Here is a 21,407-nt window from a genome sequence, read left to right as displayed (position 1 = left end):
GGAATGTGTGACTAAATTTGTTGCAGAAATGAGTATGCCAAATTATGTTGAAATCGGTTCAGATTTGGATATAGCTCTATATATATTTTCAGCCGATTTCATGTATTTGATGCACCCAACCCACTATGTATGTCCAATTTCAATGAAATTAGGAATGTATAACTAAATTAGTGGTAGAAATGAGTATGCCGAATTATATTGAAATAGGTTCAGATTTGGATATAGCTCCTATATATATTTTCAGCCGATTTCATGTATTTGATGCACCTAACCTACTATGTATGTCCAATTTCAATGAAATTTGGAATGTGTGGCTAAATTTTTTGCAGAAATGAGCATGCCAAATTATGTTGAAACCGGTTCAGATTTGGATATAGCTCCTATACATATTTTCGGCCGATTTCATGTATTTGATGCACCCAACCCACTATGTATGTCCAATTTCAATGAAATTAGAAATGTGTGACTAAATTTGTTGTAGAAATGAGTATGCCGAATTATATTGAAATCGGTTCAGATTTGGATATAGCTCCTATATATATTTTCGGCCGATTTCATGTATTTGATGCACCCAACCCACTATGTATGTCCAATTTCAATGAAATTTGGAATGTGTGACTAAATTAGTGGTAGAAATGAGTATGCCGAATTATATTGAAATAGGTTCAGATTTGGATATAGCTCCTATATATATTTTCAGCCGATTTCATGTATTTGATGCACCTAACCCACTATGTATGTCCAATTTCAATGAAATTTGGAATGTGTGGCTAAATTTTTTGCAGAAATGAGCATGCCAAATTATATTGAAATCGGTTCAGATTTGGATATAGCTCCTATACATATTTTCGGCCGATTTCATGTATTTGATGCACCCAACCCACTATGTATGTCCAATTTCAATGAAATTAGAAATGTGTGACTAAATTTGTTGTAGAAATGAGTATGCCGAATTATATTGAAATCGGTTCAGATTTGGATATAGCTCCTATATATATTTTCGGCCGATTTCATGTATTTGATGCACCCAACCCACTATGTATGTCCAATTTCAATGAAATTTGGAATGTGTGACTAAATTAGTGGTAGAAATGAGTATGCCGAATTATATTGAAATAGGTTCAGATTTGGATATAGCTCCTATATATATTTTCAGCCGATTTCATGTATTTGATGCACCTAACCCACTATGTATGTCCAATTTCAATGAAATTTGGAATGTGTGGCTAAATTTTTTGCAGAAATGAGCATGCCAAATTATGTTGAAACCGGTTCAGATTTGGATATAGCTCCTATATATATTTTCGGCCGATTTCATGTATTTGATGCACCCAACCCACTATGTATGTCCAATTTCAATGAAATTAGAAATGTGTGACTAAATTTGTTGTAGAATTGAGTATGCCGAATTATATTGAAATCGGTTCAGATTTGGATATAGCTCCTATATATATTTTCGGCCGATTTCATGTATTTGATGCACCCAACCCACTATGTATGTCCAATTTCAATGAAATTTGGAATGTGTGGCTAAATTTTTTTGTAGAAATGAGTATGCCAAATTATGTTGAAATCGGTTCAGATTTGTATATAGCTCCTATATATATTTTTGGCCGATTTCATGTATTTTATGCACCCAACCCACTATGTATGTCCAATTTCAATGAAATTTGGAATGTGTGACTAAAATTGTTGTAGAAATGAGTATGCCGAATTATATTAAAATCGGTTCAGATTTGGATATAGCTCCTTATATATTTTCAGCCGATTTCATGTATTTGATGTACCCAACCCACTATGTATGTTCAATTTCAATGAAATTTGAAATGTGTGACTAAAATTGTTGTAGAAATGAGTATGCCGAATTATATTAAAATCGGTTCAGATTTGGATATAGCTCCTTATATATTTTCAGCCGATTTCATGTATTTGATGTACCCAACCCACTATGTATGTTCAATTTCAATGAAATTTGAAATGTGTAACTAAATTTGTTTTAGAAATGAGTATGCAAAATTATATTGAAATCGGTTCAGATTTGGATATAGCTCCTATATATATTTTCGGCCGATTTCATGTATTTGATGCCCCAAACACGCTATGTATGTCCAATGTGTAACTAAATTTGGAGTAGAAATAAGTATTGAAATCGGTGTTGATTTGGCTATAGCTCCCATATTTATTTCAATGAAATTTGTGCGGTATCTACGAGTATATCTATAACGGAGGAAAATGTTTGTACGTTTGTTTGTTTGAAGTTTATGGACTCAAAAACCGCTGAACCGATCTTCCTGAAACTTTCAGAATATATTACCACATGGCCTGAAAGTGTCACAGGCTATATACATCTTAAAAATTCCGCCCCGATCTGGAGATATAGCCTCAGGATCGGAAGTACCTCCAGAAACTGTCGACTTTGTATGCTGATATCTTACGAACGATTATCGATACAGTCTTCAAATTTGGTACGCGTGACGGAATTTGGTCTAAAAATAAATTTGCCAAAGTAATTTGAAATCGGCTCAGATTTGGATATATATTTTCGGCCGATTTAATACATTTGATGCATAAAACACGTTTTGTATGCCCAATTCCAATGAAATTAGGAATGTGTGACGGAATTTATTGCAGAAATAAATGTTCCAAACTATTTTGAAATCGGTTCAGATTGGGATATAGCTCTCATATATATTTTCGGCACATTTCATGTATTTTCTACACCAAACACGCCATGTATGTTCAATTTTGACGAAATTTGAAATCTTTGACGGAATTGATCCTAGAAATTAGTTTGCCAAATTATATTGAAATCGGATCAGATTTGGATATACCTCCAATATATATTTTTGGCCGATTTTATGTATTTTATGCAATAAACACCTTATGTTTGTCCAATTTCAATGAAATTTGAAATATGTGGCGGAAATTGATCTACAAAAAAATTTGTCAAATTATATTGAAATCGGTTCAGATTTACATATACCTCCTATATATATTTTCGGCCGATTTCATGTATTTGATGCACCAAACACGCTATGTAAGCCCAATTTCAATGAAATTTGGAATATGTGGCGGGAATTGGTCTACAAAACAAATTGGTAAATTATATTGAAAGAATTTCAGTCAATAGAATTTCAGGAAATGCACGAACGTACAAATCCATTGATACTGTGGCAACTGAAGACGACGCGGTTAACTATCCAGTTGAATTCCTAAGTTCGTTGGATCTTCAGGCTTTCCACCACATAATTTAGTACTAAAAGTTGGTGTTCCTATTATTTTATTAAGAAACATAGACCCACCTCGCCTTTGCAATGGTCCAAGGTTAACAGTAAAAAAACTACATAACTATTTAATTGAGGCAACGATTATTACTGGGAAGTATATAGGTTCAGATGTACTTCTACCTCGAATCCCTATAATAGCAACAGAAACGCCATTCAATTTTAAAAGATTGCAGTTTCCTGTACGTTTGGCATTTGCAATGACTATAAATAAATCCCAAGGACAGACTCTTCGTGTATGCGGCCTAAATTTAGCATGTTCTTGCTTTTCTAATGGTCAGCTCTACGTTGCATGTTCACGTGTTGGTAGACCGGCCGATTTGTTTGTTTACGCTCCTGAAGGAAAAACAAAAAAACATTGCATATCCTAAAGTATTACAATGAATACTTTACTTTAAATTTTTGAATTTGATTTCTTTCTGATCTCAAAAAATCCGTAAAATTTCAAATGCATATCAATCTAAAGGGGTAGCGAAGCGCACCGGGTTCAGCTAGTATTTTATAAAATATGAATATATTTATATTAATTGAAGTGTTTTAGCCACGATCTCATAATATGGACCATAACAAATAATTTTCGTGGAAGCTGCGTTGGTGGTAATATAAAAAAATGGGAAAAATGTGTTGAAGTAAACATGGTTTTTTGTGTTCTTTTTTGATTTCTGGCCAAACCACGCAAAATTCGAACCTGTGCTCAAAGAAAGAACTAAACAATACCCCTTGGGCAACATGGTTCTAGTGTATGACTTTTGGATATACAGTCAACCAAAAAAGTCTACATTTTTCTGAAAATCCAAGTACATAGTTCTATCTCATATCCCTAATAAACAATATTACATACAACAGAAATATATTCCATAATACGAATAACGGTAAATTCTATAAAAATTAAAACAATAATAGGGAAAAAGTGTACATACACCCAATGAAATATTAAGATTACCGTAAAATTTATGGAATAAGCAATAAAAAATTTACATTTTATTGCTTTATCGAATGTCTCTTGTTGTCTATGATATATTTTAGACAAAATAGGAACACATTTGTGCTTTAATTGACGTTATTAAAGGTCAGACTTCGCGTATAGCTCGTTAAGGCGGACCCTTGCAGATATCTTTGAGTTTTTCAGTCTGGTAGTTTCTGAAACCCCAGGAAATACAGTGGGACTAATTATTTTGAGATCCCAGAGCGCTTTGAAGTTGTTCTTATGGATAATATATGCTCCTGAGCTTCGCTAAATACAGTGCCCGGCATAATTATTTTGACAAGTTTGAAAAAATGATGTGTTTGGTTTTTTACCGGATTAGTCTTCTACAAAAATATGAAAAAATATTCTGGCTAATCCTTTACTAGAGTACTTATTCTTAGTAATAAATTTTATCAATTTAAATTTACGCTTCCACTTTTGTAAGGTAAATAAAATTTCACTGCGTGGCATAAGTATTTTGACAAAATCGTTTTATTGATTTTTAGACCTCAACAATTAAAAATGTTTTATTTATATTTATGATTATTATTAGTTACGGTAAAAATAATATGCTTCACACACATCTGTACCGCTATGGACCCATTTACGGATCGATGTTTCAAGGATTTAGGGATTTATCACTAAAAAACATTTTCGATGATTTTCTCCCATTATTTTCCACATTTCCACTTTTTAATGAGAGTAAGAACATTTTTCTCTTACTAATGTGATATTTGAAGGAGACTACTTTCAGTTTGAACCCGAAATACGCTCCAAACCTGTTCCACAAAATTCAGGCTTACCATAGTAGCAGTGTTCTGCAAATGAATACATAACATTTCGATCGGTTTAATACCATGTTGTTATGAAATATTGTTTAAAATGCCAAAATATTCATTATAGTCCACAGCATTATCGATAAAAATTAAATATCACAGTATTATAAATGGTGCATCAACATATTCTGATGCCTGGAAATATTTGGGCATGGCAATAGCATCAGAAGGACATTTATTTCACAAAGATATCACACTTTTTGGCGGTTTTTTGACTCAAGCATACTAAAAAGGTTATTTTAAGATGAATTATGTCCAAATTTATTTTTATCAGTCCACAATATGCTCTACCACAATGATTGGTGGGGTGCAAGTGATTGATATTGAAAATCTAATTGAAAATTTTTGTGGCTATGATTTATCAATCGAGTGGAATAGCAAAAAATGACTTCAAATTGATTTTTTTCTAATGTTTAGAGGTTCTAGTCTTAATAGAGAGTTTGCTTTGACATCGAAATTATTCAGACGATGAGGATTTGTGTGCTTAAATAAGATTAGATTTGCAATTCTGCTCTATTTACCGGAGAGCAACTTCTGTAATTTCACGTTTTCTGCCTAGATCGAGCATATTTACAGCGTTTTCAAAATTTTGAGATTTATTCGTTTCAAAATAAATAGATAAATGCAGCAATATCTACAATTTTTGACACCAACATTCGCTATTTGAATTAAAAATCTATGACTGTCAAGAACATTTTTTCTTAAATGTTAATAATTTAGCTAAATCAATTAATTTTGTTACCAAAAAGTTCGATTAAGTACCAAAAATAACATAATTATAGCATGTCAAAATACTTATGCCGTTTTGCGTTTGCCTCCCTTTTTAAACATTCGCATACCTAATCACAAATAAAGCTGGAATATTTTTGAACCACTAATTTTTATTTAGCTGAGAGGACAAAGAAAACCCCTAAGCTGTTAATATCCCGTTATATGAATGCTGACAATAATTATATGCCTTTTAAGACAAATGTAAATTTTGTCAAAATAATTATGCCGGGCACTGTATGAGTTTTTCATAAATTTTATAGTTTTCACAGCATTCCAAGGGTCAAATTACAAGCAAGAACCTTGGAATTACCTTGTAATACATTTTTGGACCTTAACTCAATTAGAAATGTACAACATTATTATACAAACCCGCTCCTAAAGTTTCCAAAGTATCAAAATAAAAGCACCACCAAATAATGTATGCATTTTGTATGAAATTTACACTGTTAACTAGTATGCTCTCGTATTATGATCGTTAGGGTCACTTGAAGCGCTATAAATGTCGGATACTTTTACATTGCTTATTAAATGGATGCTCGAGGATTGTACTAGACCTTATTACAATGTAATTCGAAGGCTTCTGCATGCAATTTGCCCCTTGGAATGTTGTGAAAACTATAAAATTTATGAGAAACCTCAGGAATTCGTATATTTAGCGAAGCTCAGGAGCACGTATTAATCACAAGAAAAACTTCATAGCGCTCTTGGATCCCAAAATTGTTAGTCCCACTGTATTTTCTGGGGTTTCATAAACTACTAGGCTGAAAAACTCAAAGAAATCTGCAAGGGTCCGCCTTAACGAGCTATACGCGAAGTCTGACATTAAATAACGGAAATTAATCCACAAATATGTTCCTATTTTGTCTAAAATATATCATAGACAACAAGAGACATTCGACAAAGCAATAAAATGTAAAATTTGTATTGCTTATTCCATAAATTTTACGGTAATCTTAATATTTCATTGGGTGTATGTACACTTTTTCCCTATTATTTTTTTTAATTTTTATAGAATTTACCGTTATTCGTATTATGGAATATATTTCTGTTGTATGTAATATTGTTTATTAGGGATATGAGATAGAACTATGCACTTGGATTTTCAGAAAAATTCTTCCTAACCCTTATAACCCGAGATTTATAGGGTGTATGTAGACTTTTTTGGTTGACTGTATATACTGCATCCCCCTAAAATCGATGCTGACATTTTGAAGTTTTGATTTCAGTGTTTTTCGAATTTTTCTTATAGTTGGAGGGTGCAACTCGATAATAATCCAAACTAGTTTATATTATTGTAGAACTCGCGATTCCACGTTGTTGGATGTATATCTCATGAGTGTGCTCCGTACAGCTTCCTAGTAATAGGAGTCCAAAGGCGAAAATTTGGTGCGTAAATTTTCTGAAAAAATCTATTTTTATTACAGTGTTTTTTATTATTACAGTGTTTTATTTAACTTGCCTTGGTGTGTGTTTAGTTCAAATCTGGTAACTCATTTTTAACACGGTTGCAGTTGACCAATCGAACTAAAACTTTGCACACTTCTCAGATTTGGAAGACAATACACGAATATGAAATCAAAACCAATACTGGTCCATTTTTACACTATTTTACAGTGTTTTATCTAATTTGCTTTTCAAATCTGGTAACTAATTTTTCACACAGTTGCAGTTGACCAATCGAACTTAAAATTTGCACACATTTCAGAATTGGATGACAATACATGAATATGAAATCAAAACCAATATTGGACCATTCTTACAGTGTTTTTACGGTGTCTAACTTAACCCCCTTTTCAAATCTGGTAACTGATTTTTAAAGCGGTTGCAGTTGACCAATCGAAGTTAAACTTTGCACACTTTTCAGATTTAGATGACAATACGTGAATATGAAACCAAAATCAATATGGGTCCATTTTTTCCTATAGCTCCCATATAACGGTACCACCCGATTTCCGGTATTTTGCTTTTCAAATCTGGTAACTCATTTCCTACACAGTTGCAGTTGACCAATCGAACTAAAACTTTGCAAACTTTTTAGATTTGGATGACAATACATGAATATGAAATCAAAACCAATATTGGTCCATTTTTACAGTGTTGTACAGTGTTCAATTTTACATGCTTTTCAAATCGGGTAACTCATTTTTAAGACAGTTGTAATTGACCAAGCGAACTAAAACTTTGCACACTTTTCAGATATGAATGACAATACATGAATATGAAATCAAAACCAATATTGGTCCATTTTTACACTGTTTTACAGTTTTTTATCTAATTTGCTTTTCAAATCTGGTAACTCATTTTTCACACAGTTGTAGTTGACCAATCGAACTAAAACTTTGTACACTTTTCAGATTTGGATGACAATACATGAATATGAAACCAAAATCAATATGGGTCCATTTTTTCCTGTAGCTCCCATCCAGCGGTACCACTCGATTTATAGTATTTTATCGTCATTTTAAGCCCGTATTGGCTGCTTTTTGACAAATAGGTACAGAAACGTACCCATTAAAAATTATGGACATAGGTCCAGGTTTTGGTATAGCCCCCATATAGCGGTACCGCCCGATTTCAAGTGTTTTATGGATTTTATCTTAATTTTTATACCGAATTGCGTGTAACTTGCCATTTGGAGATCCCAGTGGTACAGAAATTTCTCCACCAAAAATTGTGACATAGGTCCAGGTGTTGGTATAGCCCCCATATTACGGCTCCTTCCGATTTCAAATGTTTTTGTCTTAATTTTTGGCGCGAAATGGCTGTAACTTTGATTTCGAGTTTCCAACTTCTCCATCAAAAATTGTGGACATAGGTCCAGGTTTTGATATAGCCCCTATAAATGGTACCACCCAATTTTAGGCATTTTAAAGTTTGTATCTACATTTTCGGCCTAAATTGGTTATGGGGTTCCGTTGAAAATTGAAAGAGCATGTTGAGAGGGGAAAGTTCGGAGGAGGTAGTTCGGCGGTGATTTTTCGGTGGTTCGGTGTAAGTTGTTAGGAGTTAAAGTGAATGTTGTTCGGAAGTTCCGAGGAGTTTGTTTGAAAGTTGGGATGAGGTTGTCCGGAGGAGATTTTGCGGAAGTTTGAATGAGGTTGTTCGGAAGATCGGTGGAGGTTGTTCGAAGGGGTGGTGTTATGAAGGTGGATGTTAGGAACTTCCACCCCCCTCCGAACTTCCAAACAACCTTCTCCGAACTTCCCCTTCTCAACTTGCCTTTTCCACATTCAGTCTATCTTGTTCACTACTACACACATCCACACACACAAGCACACAAACAGTCAAAAAATAAATACTTATTTCAAAATCTGACCCATGTACACAATTTTGGTGGGGACGTTTCTGTACAACTGGGAACTCGAAGACAAAATCTTCAAAACAACTTAAATCGGGTGGTACCGCTATATGGGCACCATCATTAAATATCATTTATAATCTCAAGTATATACAAATAAAATTGAAAATCTTAAAAAAATGTATTTACAAAAAAAAAAAATTAAAAATAATTATAAAATTAATAAGTTTCAGTGTTCTATTTTTAAATGCACTAAAAACTAGAAAATAAGTATGTAATTAAAAAAATTAAGTAACAGTGTTTTATTTATAAATGCACTTAAAAGTAGAAAATAATTTTGATGATGGAATCTCTCAAATAAAACGCTTGCCGTTCAATATTATCACAAGTTTTAATTTAAATGCAAGCGTTTTATTTGAGAGATTCCATCATCAAAATTATTTTCTACTTTTAAGTGCATTTATAAATAAAACACTGTTACTTAATTTTTTTTAATTACATACTTATTTGTCTTTAAAATTTACAACTATCGTACAGGTACCCCTGAACCCCGCGTGATTTTAGTTTTTTTACGTGCCGGATCTAATAAGCCCTTCCTCGTTCAAATCCATCCACTAAAACGTCGGATATAGATACCTTGAAAGTAGGAAAATCTGCAAAAATATATTTTGACAATTCCGCGAATTGAACCGCGATTTTCTTTGATTATTTTTACATAAATGTAATCCTTTATACGCGATTATTATATTTGCCAAAAAGGTGTGTCACAAATTACAAAGATTCGGGAGTAATATCCCTATTTATCCCAAAATAGAATGTGGTGGCACATCCGCAGATCTTGACGAATCCGTCTAAAATAATTTATATTGACGTATTTTTAATAGGCGGCCATTGAAATCGGATGCGCCTTATAATCATATGAACATCGCGTAATTTTTGCCCACTTGAAGGTTTTTTGAATAGTAAGATGCAACTGATGGCACACTTTGGCCGCTGTATAAAACATGGGAAAATCCATGCATATTGATAGACATGGACTCCCTGTATCCGAAAATCACATGCACCTCAACTGATTTAAACGGATTCGCAAGTTACACGCTTTTTAATTTTTGTGTTTTTTCTTTGGTTGTAATTTCATTATTACGCTCTACTACTTATTTCTATTGCTTATCGCAAAAAGCAAATATACTTTCACGATGACAAATTATTTTCCTTGTATTAGTTTTAGCAAAATACTTCAGGTTTTCTATGGAAATAGTAGAATAACTCCCAAAAATATTTCTCAAATTTTTCGCATTAAACCAAAATATATATTTTTGAAATAAATTTCAACAATAGGTTTTTGCCTTTTGTTGTTGCTGTAATATGCAAATTATAAACGCGATCTTTATAATTTTGGTCTCACATTTTTCTACGCGTTGTCTAGAATCTGTACGTATTTTTAAATTATTTTTTTAGAGATTTTTTGGGCTCTGATTTAGAATAAATAAAATTTATTCCAAGATTTCTTCAATATTTCGTGATTTTCCGCGAAAATAAAAATAAATTTAGCAACTATTTTAGCATCTACGGATAGATATCAAATGCGATTCATATATACATGTTCTTATTACAACACAATAGGAATTTTTAAATATTTTTTTTTTACAAAAGAGTAAAAGCGCATATAACTTTTGAGTGCAGCATCCAATTTTGTGAACGCGAACAGATTTGAAACCACGATTTTTTTCGTAACCCATGTACCAAAAATGGCGGATGTGCTCGCCAAAAAAGTTTTTAATTTTTTTTCTTTGTAATTGTAAAGGAAATTTGAAATTTACCATATATACCCAGCTAACATTTTTTGCCGAGTTCTTTCCGATTTCGGACAGAATCTCTGCAAAAGTTTCCGATTCTAATGCCGAATTCTTTCCGAATTCGGTACAAAAGTTGTATGGACGTGTCCACCGAATTCGGAAAGTTTTATCGGAGGAAATTCGGAAAAAACATTAGAGTTTCTAAACGAATTTGTTTAGAATTCGGAAAAAAAATCTGAGGAAATTCTAAGGGAAATTTAGAGTTTTGCGATGAATTCGGCCAAAACTCGTTAAAAACGTTCGATAGTCGGATGAAAATAGAAAACTTTTCGGAATTTTTTTCCGAGATTCTGAAAAATATGGGAAAAAATTGAGATGTTTGATCCGAAAATCGGAAATAATTCGGATGTTTGATCCGAAAATAGGACACTTTTCGGATGTTTGATCCGAAAATCGGAAACCTTTCGGATGTTTTATTTCGCAATAAATTATCAAGAACTTGTTTATTTAATTCATTTGTTTACATTATTACAATGTGAATTTATAGGTTATTTACAAAATTATAAAGCACAGCCCTTTCTAATAAAGTTATGTAAGTCATCACGTCATTTCATTTATCTAAAATAGAATCAAAATATTTATTATAATGAACAACCTTTAAGAAAATGTCTATGAAATCTTACCATTTCTGTTTGTTTTATTATGATCACAACATAACTCATTCCGCTACGTCTTAATCACTCAACAGCTGTGAAATAACTAAAAACACGTTTCAACCAGGGCTGCCAGATTATTTTTATGGAAAATCGTCAAAATGACGATTTTTAAAATTAAAATCGTCAAATCTATTTTACAAAAACGTCAAAAATTAAAATGGTAATATTTAGTTATATTTAAACATATTTTTAATTAAAATAAGCATTAAATGGCTATTCGAGTTAAAAAACATATTTTTACTTCAAATCAGTACTAAATTAAATGATTAATTAAACGATTTTGTAAATAAATATTTGAGTTAACATTCTTAACAAGTCGTGTTTAATCAATGTATTAAACAATTTATTTTGTTAAGTATACTTTACATTGAATCCTTATGAAAAGTATTTCGATACATATTTCGTTTTGTGAAGATTTACTTGGCTGAAAACACGTTTAACATTTGCTGGCGAATGTGGTAATACCTATCATTATTTTCTTTTAAACTTTTGTTATTATAGGAAAAACATATGAACCATCAACACGTTTCAAATCATATATTAAAATGAGAAATAAATCCGTTTCATTATTTTCTAACATTTCCTCAAAACCCAGAAGCTTTAGTTCACGAAATTCTTAATCCATATTTTGCTTTTCCTTTTTGTTGACAAAATGTGAAAGTTCGTTAAGGATGTCGAAAAATCAATAAAACTATTTTCAAAATCAAATTTATTAAACTTTAAAAATTGCTGCACAAAGCTCAATATAACGCAGTTAATTGCCCAGAAAAGAATCTACTATTGTTTAAATTTTGACTTTTTGTTCCTTTAAAAATTTACCAAAAAATAGGAGATTGTTGCAGGTTCTGGAGCAGTGCATTTATATATTTTGCTTGTTTCCATTGAATTCAGTTTGGCTCTATTTGAAAATTCCTTTGCATATACATGTTCTGGCAAAATTTTAAGCTTCTACGTTCAAAATTAACGACTATTGTGATTATTGTTTAACAATTAATTTTTAAAATCAACTAATTTTTTACAAATTCATATTTTACAAAAATTTTTATGACTGCATTAGCAAAATATCCAAAAATCGTCATTTGTTGGGTAAAAATCGTCAAATCGTCATTTGTCAATTTTTGACCAAAAAATCGTCAAAATGACGATAAATCGTCAAATCTGGCAGCCCTGGTTTCAACATGCAAACGAAACAAAAACTCTCCCTTACTTACTCTCAGTCGATGTTTGGGAATTTTTCACGCGAGAACCAGAAACGAATAAAAATTTCCCTTTAGAATATATTCAGATGTTCGGAAGATTTTCGGAAATAAGCACAGGAAAATGTGCAGAGATTCGTTTCCGAAATCTATTGGAAAATCGGATGAATTTCTAAGGGAAATTTAGAGAAATCGGCAAATTTTCTAAACAAACATCCGAAAAACTCGGAAAAAAATCTGAAATCAGAGCACTCAGCAAAAATTGCTAGCTGGGTATGTACGAATATTTGCAGAAGCGTCAGTAACAGCGTAACTGTACAAAAATACCTTACTTGCTTTACTAGCGATTGGCTTTGATATACATATTCATTCTCATTAAAATGTTTGTCTCATTTTTTCTACTTGTGTATCAAGGCTTATTCTCTCGGTATGTTATTCTCTTCCTTGTTATGTATTTCATTGTTGTTATGATTCATAACAACAAATTTAATTTGTTGGTAACTTTTTGGTATCGGAAAATTTTGGTAGACAATTTTTTTACCCGGTGGCAACCGTGGTTATGCTGTTCGGTGTAAATGTGGATGTGTGCGTTTAACAAGCAGAAAACACGATTAGGCAAAACAACAAAAAGCGCTGGCTTAAGTTGATCATTATAACGCCGCCAAGTGCGGATGAAAAAATTTACGATTTGTGTTTTTAACTTAGAAATGTAAGTATGTAATTATTGGGTAAACTATTTCTGTTAAGTTTTATGTATTCATTTGTTTATTTAGCTGAATTTTCATTTATTTTTTTTTCTTTGCGAAAGATGTAAGCAATAGAAATTCTTAAGAAGAGTGGAATGACGGAGAAAATGCTAGGTGTCCAGCGACAAAAGACAAATAAATTACTAAATTTTTTTATGATTCTCAATTTTACTTACTGGTGACACAACGCCCAATAGGATCATAAACTTCGTTGAAAGTAGGTATGAAGTTTTAATGTGAAAACAAAATACAAATATTAAATTAAAACTCTTTCATGTAGTTTTTATGTGTACAGTTGTTTTATGTGAATTTTGTATGTTGTATTCCAACATCATGGACGTGCACAGGGAATGGCTCAGCGGCAAAATATGAAGGCAAGTTATTGTGTAGAAAACCAGTTATTTAGTTAGCAAATTGTTTATTCTTTCAATTTTACTTACAGATGACAACGACCAATGGTTTCATTAATGTATGTAGTTAATACCTAAGGAATTAAAAATTACGTCTTGTACCCAGGTCAAAACTAATTGCAATAAACTGAATTAAACATATTTAGAATTGGCTTCATTTTTATTCATTGCGTGAGTATGAAATGACATCATAACATAAATGAAATTTTACGTTACATCAGTGAAATGTACCATTGATTTTGAACCAACGTAAGGCTTCATTTCATTAATGAAAGTATTTCTTTACATCAATGAAAGTATTTCATTACACTAATGAAAATATTTTATTATATAAATAAAAGTATTTCATGGCATTAATGAAGAAATTTCATTGCATTAATGGATAGGTTTCATTGCATTAATGAAAAGTTTTCATTGCATCAACGAAGAAGTTTCATTGCATTAATGAAAAGTTTTCATTGCATCAATGAAGAAGTTTCATTGCATCAATGAAGGAGTTTCATTGCATTAATGAACAAATTTGTTAATTTTACTTCAATGAAACTCAATGAAACTTTTTTCGTTTATCCAATGAAGCTCTACGTTGGCTCAAAATCAATGACAAATTTCATTGATGGAACGTAAGATTTCGTTTATATTATGAAGCTTTTTCTTTCAGTGTAGAGTCGTAGATTTTACGCATAAGCGATTTTCATACAATTTAGAGAATATTGACCACTGCAGAATATAGCGGCCCCTTTAGAATGTAAGTTTTGATGACTCAAAGTGTACAAAAGTTTATAAAACCGTGATGAAATTACAACTCCGGGTATCCGAAAATGCTTCTCACTACTGGAAATGCCTGTTTTAGAACTCCTTTCTAATTTGTCGTGCGTATTTACTGTGAAAAAAGTTGACGCCCAATCCTTCATAATTTGTAATGCGTTCCAACACCATAAAAACACCTTCATCGCTACAGAAACAATTTAGAAGGTGGTCTTCCATTCAATAATCGCGAAAACAATAGTTATGTAGTTATGCAATTGTTTACTTGATGAGGGGAGTCCTTAATAACAATGTACAACAAAATTGAACTTTTTTAAAATTACAAGAAACCCCGCACAGATTATGAAAGTGGACCAAAAAAAGAAGACACGTGTATCGGCGTTTTGAAAGTTTACGTCGGGAAGTAACCTAAATAGGCGTGGCAAGTTCCGCCCATTTCTACAGGTTTTGAAATATTCGATATCATATTCCTTGGAATTCTTTCATTTTAGGTGTAAAGTGTCCTTGGCATTATTACTGACAATAATGCGTGGTATTTCCTTATGACAAATAACCCTCATGCGAGTCATTAAAGGGGTCTTTTTGGTCCCTTTTTTCAAAAACGTTTAAAAAATCCTTTTAAATATTAGATCAAAACATTCTACAAAATTATTTGTCATAAAATTTTGCGGAGCACGTTGAGTTTAAGCATAAAGCTCGGATAAAATTATACTTTCTGCTATGGACAGGAGCCAATCTAGGGAACGGGAACAACATTTTCTTTTAAATTAAAATTTTCTCTAAGTAGCCGACATTTAACAAGGGAATTTTCGGAACTTCGGAGGCCCATATCTCGGGAAGTATGGACTTCCGCAATAAATGTTATACATATTTGTGATCAGGGTGACGAGGCCTACCTGTGACGAAAATTTGGTCCCGATCCGAGCTTAATGAAAACATTCAACTTATGCCAATTTTACTATAGGTCCCCAAATACACCAAAACTCTAAATCGTACCTAACCGCCTGGAATCTGCCAAAAGTATGTTTAGGGTTAATGTTTGTACTTATCTGATTTTATTAAGTTTTGTCCCACAAAACATCATTCTAGATAGAAGACGTAAAAGACAAAAATATTCTCCATCAAATTTCAATATAAGTCGCCGAATAAATAAAATATGCATTTGCAATATATATCAAGAAAATATATATATCAAGTTTGCCAAGAAAACACCCAAATATTTTTTGAATAAATTTGTTTTGTTCTTTTTTCGAGTTATGTATGAAAGTAACATTAAATTTAGTTCTAGGCGAAAGGTGTTAAAAGGGAGATATTCTACGTAAAATTTCACAATAAGTCCCAGAACACACTAGACATCTAATTAAAACACTTTGTTAAGAAAATGACGTTACAAAATTAGATATTATAGGTAGAAATTGTTTGTTAAACTTTTAGACTCTTAATTACAATTTATTCCATACTGAGTCAAAATCTCCTAAAATACTTTACTTTTTGGGGATTGTGTCAAAAGAAGAAATGTTTGAAATCAAATTTTATTATTAGTCTCTGAACAAAAGAAATTTGTATCTTTTCGATAGATATCGCGCCCGCTAGTAATGCCAGTGTGTATGCCAGGAAGCATGGATTTGTCCACGGAAAACATAATACCGCTGTAAACAAGGCCACAACGAATAGCATCGGTATACATTTCCAAAGGATCTTCGAACAGACCCTAAACTGCGCTTTGACACAAATGTTGAACATTTGTGGGGGGGGGGATACCCAAAGAAGAGGACCGATATGGATAATTTAGAAGTTAAACTTAATTTGAACAATATATTAGGAGATCCAAAGTGTAGGCCAAATTGCTTGCCCCGGTGAAATTATATCGTCCACTCCATTTTAGTGACGAAGGCCAAATTTTGGACCAAATCGGTAGGTCAGTTCGAGAGCTACCGTGCTCTCCAGGTACTACATATGGTGCCATATGGGTTTTTTACAGCTTTCGGGCTGTTTTCCCAGGAAGTATGAACTTGCCCCTGAAAAAGTTTTTACCGTCGTAATTGAGGCAGCGAATGCAAGTTGCTTCAACAAAAATCAAACTGATTTGAGAGCAGGTCTTAAAGTGAACATATCCGAAATTTTGTGTGATAGGAACCCGAATGAGTGGACAAATATAGTCCGTATTCGAACCTGAAATAAATCTGGTAGATACATTTGGATGTGAAAGGTATGGATTGAATCGGTCGCTCCCTTCACGGGTTATCGTGCGCACAAATTTTCCGAACATTTTTGAACTTTTGTGGGGGAGGTACCGGAAAGAGTGGGCCGATACAATTTGTTAGAACAAAAATAAAAGTGATGCGAGAGCTGGACCTAAACTGAACTGTTCCGAAATGTTGTGTGGGAAGAATCCGAAGGAGTGGACAGATTGAGTCCATTTGCAACCTCATCTTTGTCTGCTAGAAATTTAACGATGTGCAAAGTATGGACCAAATCGGTTACTCTCTTTAAGAGTTGTGCGGGAGGTACCGAAAGGAGTGGGCCGATATAACCCATTTTCGAACTTAAACAAAGTTTGGAGAAAATATTAAGAAAGCCAAATTTTGGACCGAATTGGTTGATCCGCTCCAGCCAGACAGACGGACCTACATGTCTAAATCAAATTATCTGAATCTAATTTCTTCCAATTATACTTGGGATCTAAACCCATTATTTCGATGAGGCACATTTTGCCCTTATGAAAGTGTATATACCATTGTTAGCATAAATTCTGAGGGTATGAAAACGCGAGTATTTATATATATGCATGCGCTCAAACCAATTATCGAAGCACTTTTTCCACTCCTGTTGAGACACATCCAAAACATGGTTTTTAAACGCTTCAGCAACATTTTCTGGCAACGAAAATCGTTGACCGCGCATTGTTTTCTTGACATGCGGGAATAAAAAAGTCACAGGGTGCCAAGTCGGGGCTTTATGACGGATGTCCCTTTAATTCAAAATTTTGGCCGGTCAAAAAGTCGCTTGTTTGCAAAATGATTCCTCTTCTCTTCTTCGTTTTTCGAATTTCTAAGAAGGCTTACGACAAACAATTTGCGCTGTACCACAAAACAGCAATCGACGATGGTCGGTCTTCGAAGACGAGCTAAATACTTCGTGGAAGAAGCACTTCAAGGATTTAGCTCGTCTTCGAAGACCGACACCGTCGATTGCTGTTTTGTTTTTGGCTCATACGCGTCGATCCATGATTCGTCACCTGTGACTATCTTATTAAGGTCTTTTGAAGCCCGCGATCGTACTGTTCTCAAACTTTCGTTCCAAACGGCGACTTGAAACATGTAGTTTTGCCAAGGAAAGAAACTTATATAGCATTCGTCTTATCTATGGACAAATCTGACGATGAATATCGGCGTCGAACGAACCAAGAACTATACCAGCTATATAATGGCATCAATAAATTTAAACGTATCGTGCTACAGCGAATGTCTTAGCTAGGTCATATGATGAGAATGAACGATAATGACACCGCTAACATTTCCTATGAATATGAGCTACAACGTGGTATGTGATGAGGTAGTAGGCCAATACTTCGGTAGAAAGAGCAAGTGAAAGAAACCAATGCAACATATTGAGGAGAATATATTCTCTGACAAATGTTCCGTGCGCCATCAGAGCCACCTAAGTAATTTTTCATAAAATTTATATACAATTTTCATCAACTTGTTTCCTTGGCGAATTCATTTCTTCACAAGGAATGACATCCATTTAATTTTGCTGGGTAACGTACACAATTAAAATCAAATTATTTTTCATTGTCATTTATTATTGAAATTACGACTTGTATGAAGTGTTAACAGATGTACTTCGGTATTATACTTACATAAGAAGCAGAACTATCAACAAATAATTAATCCATAAACCTGTGTCACTCTAAGTGTTATAACAATTATAAATTAAGACTTACACACATTGTTGCACGCTTGAATATACATATAAGGTACACTCTATGCAGTTAAAAAACGTGTATCTTATTATTTTGATAAAATGTCGCACTATTTCGATTTGTTTGACGTCAAAATAATGAACATTTACGTAAAATAAATGGAGATGGAGCAATTATCATAGTAATATAGTAAGTATATAGTATACATAGTAACCGTGGCGTAAATTTTATAAAAAGCAAGGGCTTGTTAGCCTCAATGAGTGACAAATCGCAAGAAATCCACTTTGGAAAAAACGAGTTCTAAATTGGCGATTGAAATTTGACTTCTCAATTTAAAAAGATTATTACACAAAAACTAAAATAACTACATGGACCATATTTTACTAGCAGCTAGTTTGAGTTTTAGAAATATCATGAAGCATGAAAAATTGACAAAAGATAAAAGAGAAGTCGTAGAAAAAATAGAAATTGCTAACTCAGAAAACTAATTTTTTGAGTTATGTCACTCTTTGTGTAAATGAGCGATATGCTCCCACAACTTTTCTGATGACAATGAGTGCACGCCGATTCATATTGGCTCAATGATATGGAACCTATTTTTTGTAGCCTAGTCCGAATGGCGTATGTTACGACAGCATATGGAGAGAAGTTTTTCATCGCTGAAACAGGAAAAGTAAGCCAACATTACGCTGAGTGGATTTGCCACTGCCGACAATTTGGATGTTCTGACCAGGGTTTTGAACATCAGACCTACTGAGTGCAAGACAGACTACTGCAGCACGTAACTATCACCAGATCAAAAAGCAAGAAATTTGGGGCACTAGAAACCTTCTGGCCTAGCCAACACGTAGTGTCGACCGGTGTCATTTGACATTTTTTGGAAAGTTTGGCAGTTTTTAGCCTAAGCGTACTCAGGACAGTTTGACATGCGACCATGTGTTGGGTTGTTTTCAGTGGCTTGATTGAGACACCTCCAAATAAGTAAGAAAGTGTCTGTCAGCTGTGTCGACGGAGATATACCCTCAGGCACTGACCAAAGAAAAAAAAAAACAAAGCAAACACAATAATTATGCCCTATTTAAATATCGACGCCTCCAAACAATAGTATGCTAAGTCGACTTAGCATGTTTTCAAGTTCTTTACATTTTTGTATTTAACGTCCTTTAACTTAAATTCTGTCAAATTTTGGTAATGATCGGTCAATCCGAACAGAAGTTATAAACAAATATTGACTTAGCATAGTACTGAAGGTCAAAGAAATTTCCAAATTTTTAGAGCTTGTCCTGCAAAACTCACTGTTCAGAATTAGCAAACTATTATTTGGAGGTGTCGATATATTGATTTTGTATCACGAGTTTGCTTTAAAATTTTTAGGTACCGTAATGTGGGGATATACCAAACCGTTGACATATGCCAAACATTTTTAGTAACCAAACTTCTTCATAAAGAACTCGAAATATTAAAATATGTTATACTAAGTTTGGAAGAAATTTAAGACGAATCGAACGAATCAAATTCAAATTCTTTCGAATTACCAACAGCTGTTATTGTAGAAAGTTTTTGTTTGATTGAAAACAAAAATGAATCAAATATTATTTAAAAACAGAAGTACTAAACTACTACTAAGTTCAAACGAATTTGAAATCAAATCGTTTTTGTAAAAGAAGGCAGAGTTATCTTGCCCAATAGCAATTTTAGTATGTGTCGGCAGGGTTTTGGAGCTTTTGGGCCATTATCTCAGGAAGTATTGACTTACTCCGGAACAAAACTTACCATTGTAAATGAGGCCGCTAGAATAACTTACTGAGAAAAGAATCACAACGATGCGAGAGGAGCTCTCTAACTTCACTTTTTGCGAATTTTGTGTGGGAGGTACACGAAGGAGTGGACCGATATAGTCCATATTTCAACCTGGTACATGACTGGATGAAATACTACGATGTGTAAAGTCTGCACCACCTTGGTGCAACGGTATGCACACCGCCTTACACACTAAAGGTCGTGGGTTCGATTCCCCGGTCAGGCACAGGCTTTATTACTATAATTTTATTATAATTTGTTATTATAAAAAATATTTTAAATAAATAAAGAATAAAATTTAAAAGACATTTGTTTTCATTTGAAAAATTGATAATATAGAAAGAAAAATGGTGTTTTTTACAATAAACTCCATAGACTAAGGCGTTTTTCGGGACATATAGTATATATAGTCCCATATACATATATTTCATTCCAAATTTTATTTTTTGAAACTTACTTAAATTAAATTTTTCTCAATTCACATGAGAAAAGCCGTGAATGTTTCTGAATAATGCAAACATATTTAATAGGTGTTGGTTTAGTCTGATAAATAAGAGCCCCGGTTATAAGGCGGAACAAAATTTAGTGTGAGCAAACCTTGCAATTCCATAAAAAATATTTCCTATTTTAGTTAAGAAAAATTTGATTTTTTCGGAATGGCGCAAATATTCGCAATTTTTTATGATTGAATCTGATATTTGAGAATCAAGCGCATAAAACATTAGAAGAAACTATGGTCGGGAAACGACGGGGAAATAGACTTTTTCACTATTGAAATTGTAGTAATCTTAAAAATTATCATAAAAAATTGTTATAAAGAGGATATGTATCACCATTATTAAAGAGCAAAGATGTAAAATCAATCTGGAAATTTTAAATGCTAATCTTGTTCGGAGA

Source organism: Musca autumnalis, unplaced genomic scaffold (assembly GCF_047663935.1).
Source record: "Musca autumnalis isolate F117 unplaced genomic scaffold, ASM4766393v1 scaffold_4, whole genome shotgun sequence".
Lineage (NCBI taxonomy): Eukaryota > Metazoa > Arthropoda > Insecta > Diptera > Muscidae > Musca > Musca autumnalis.
Note: the sequence above shows the minus strand (reverse complement) of the source record.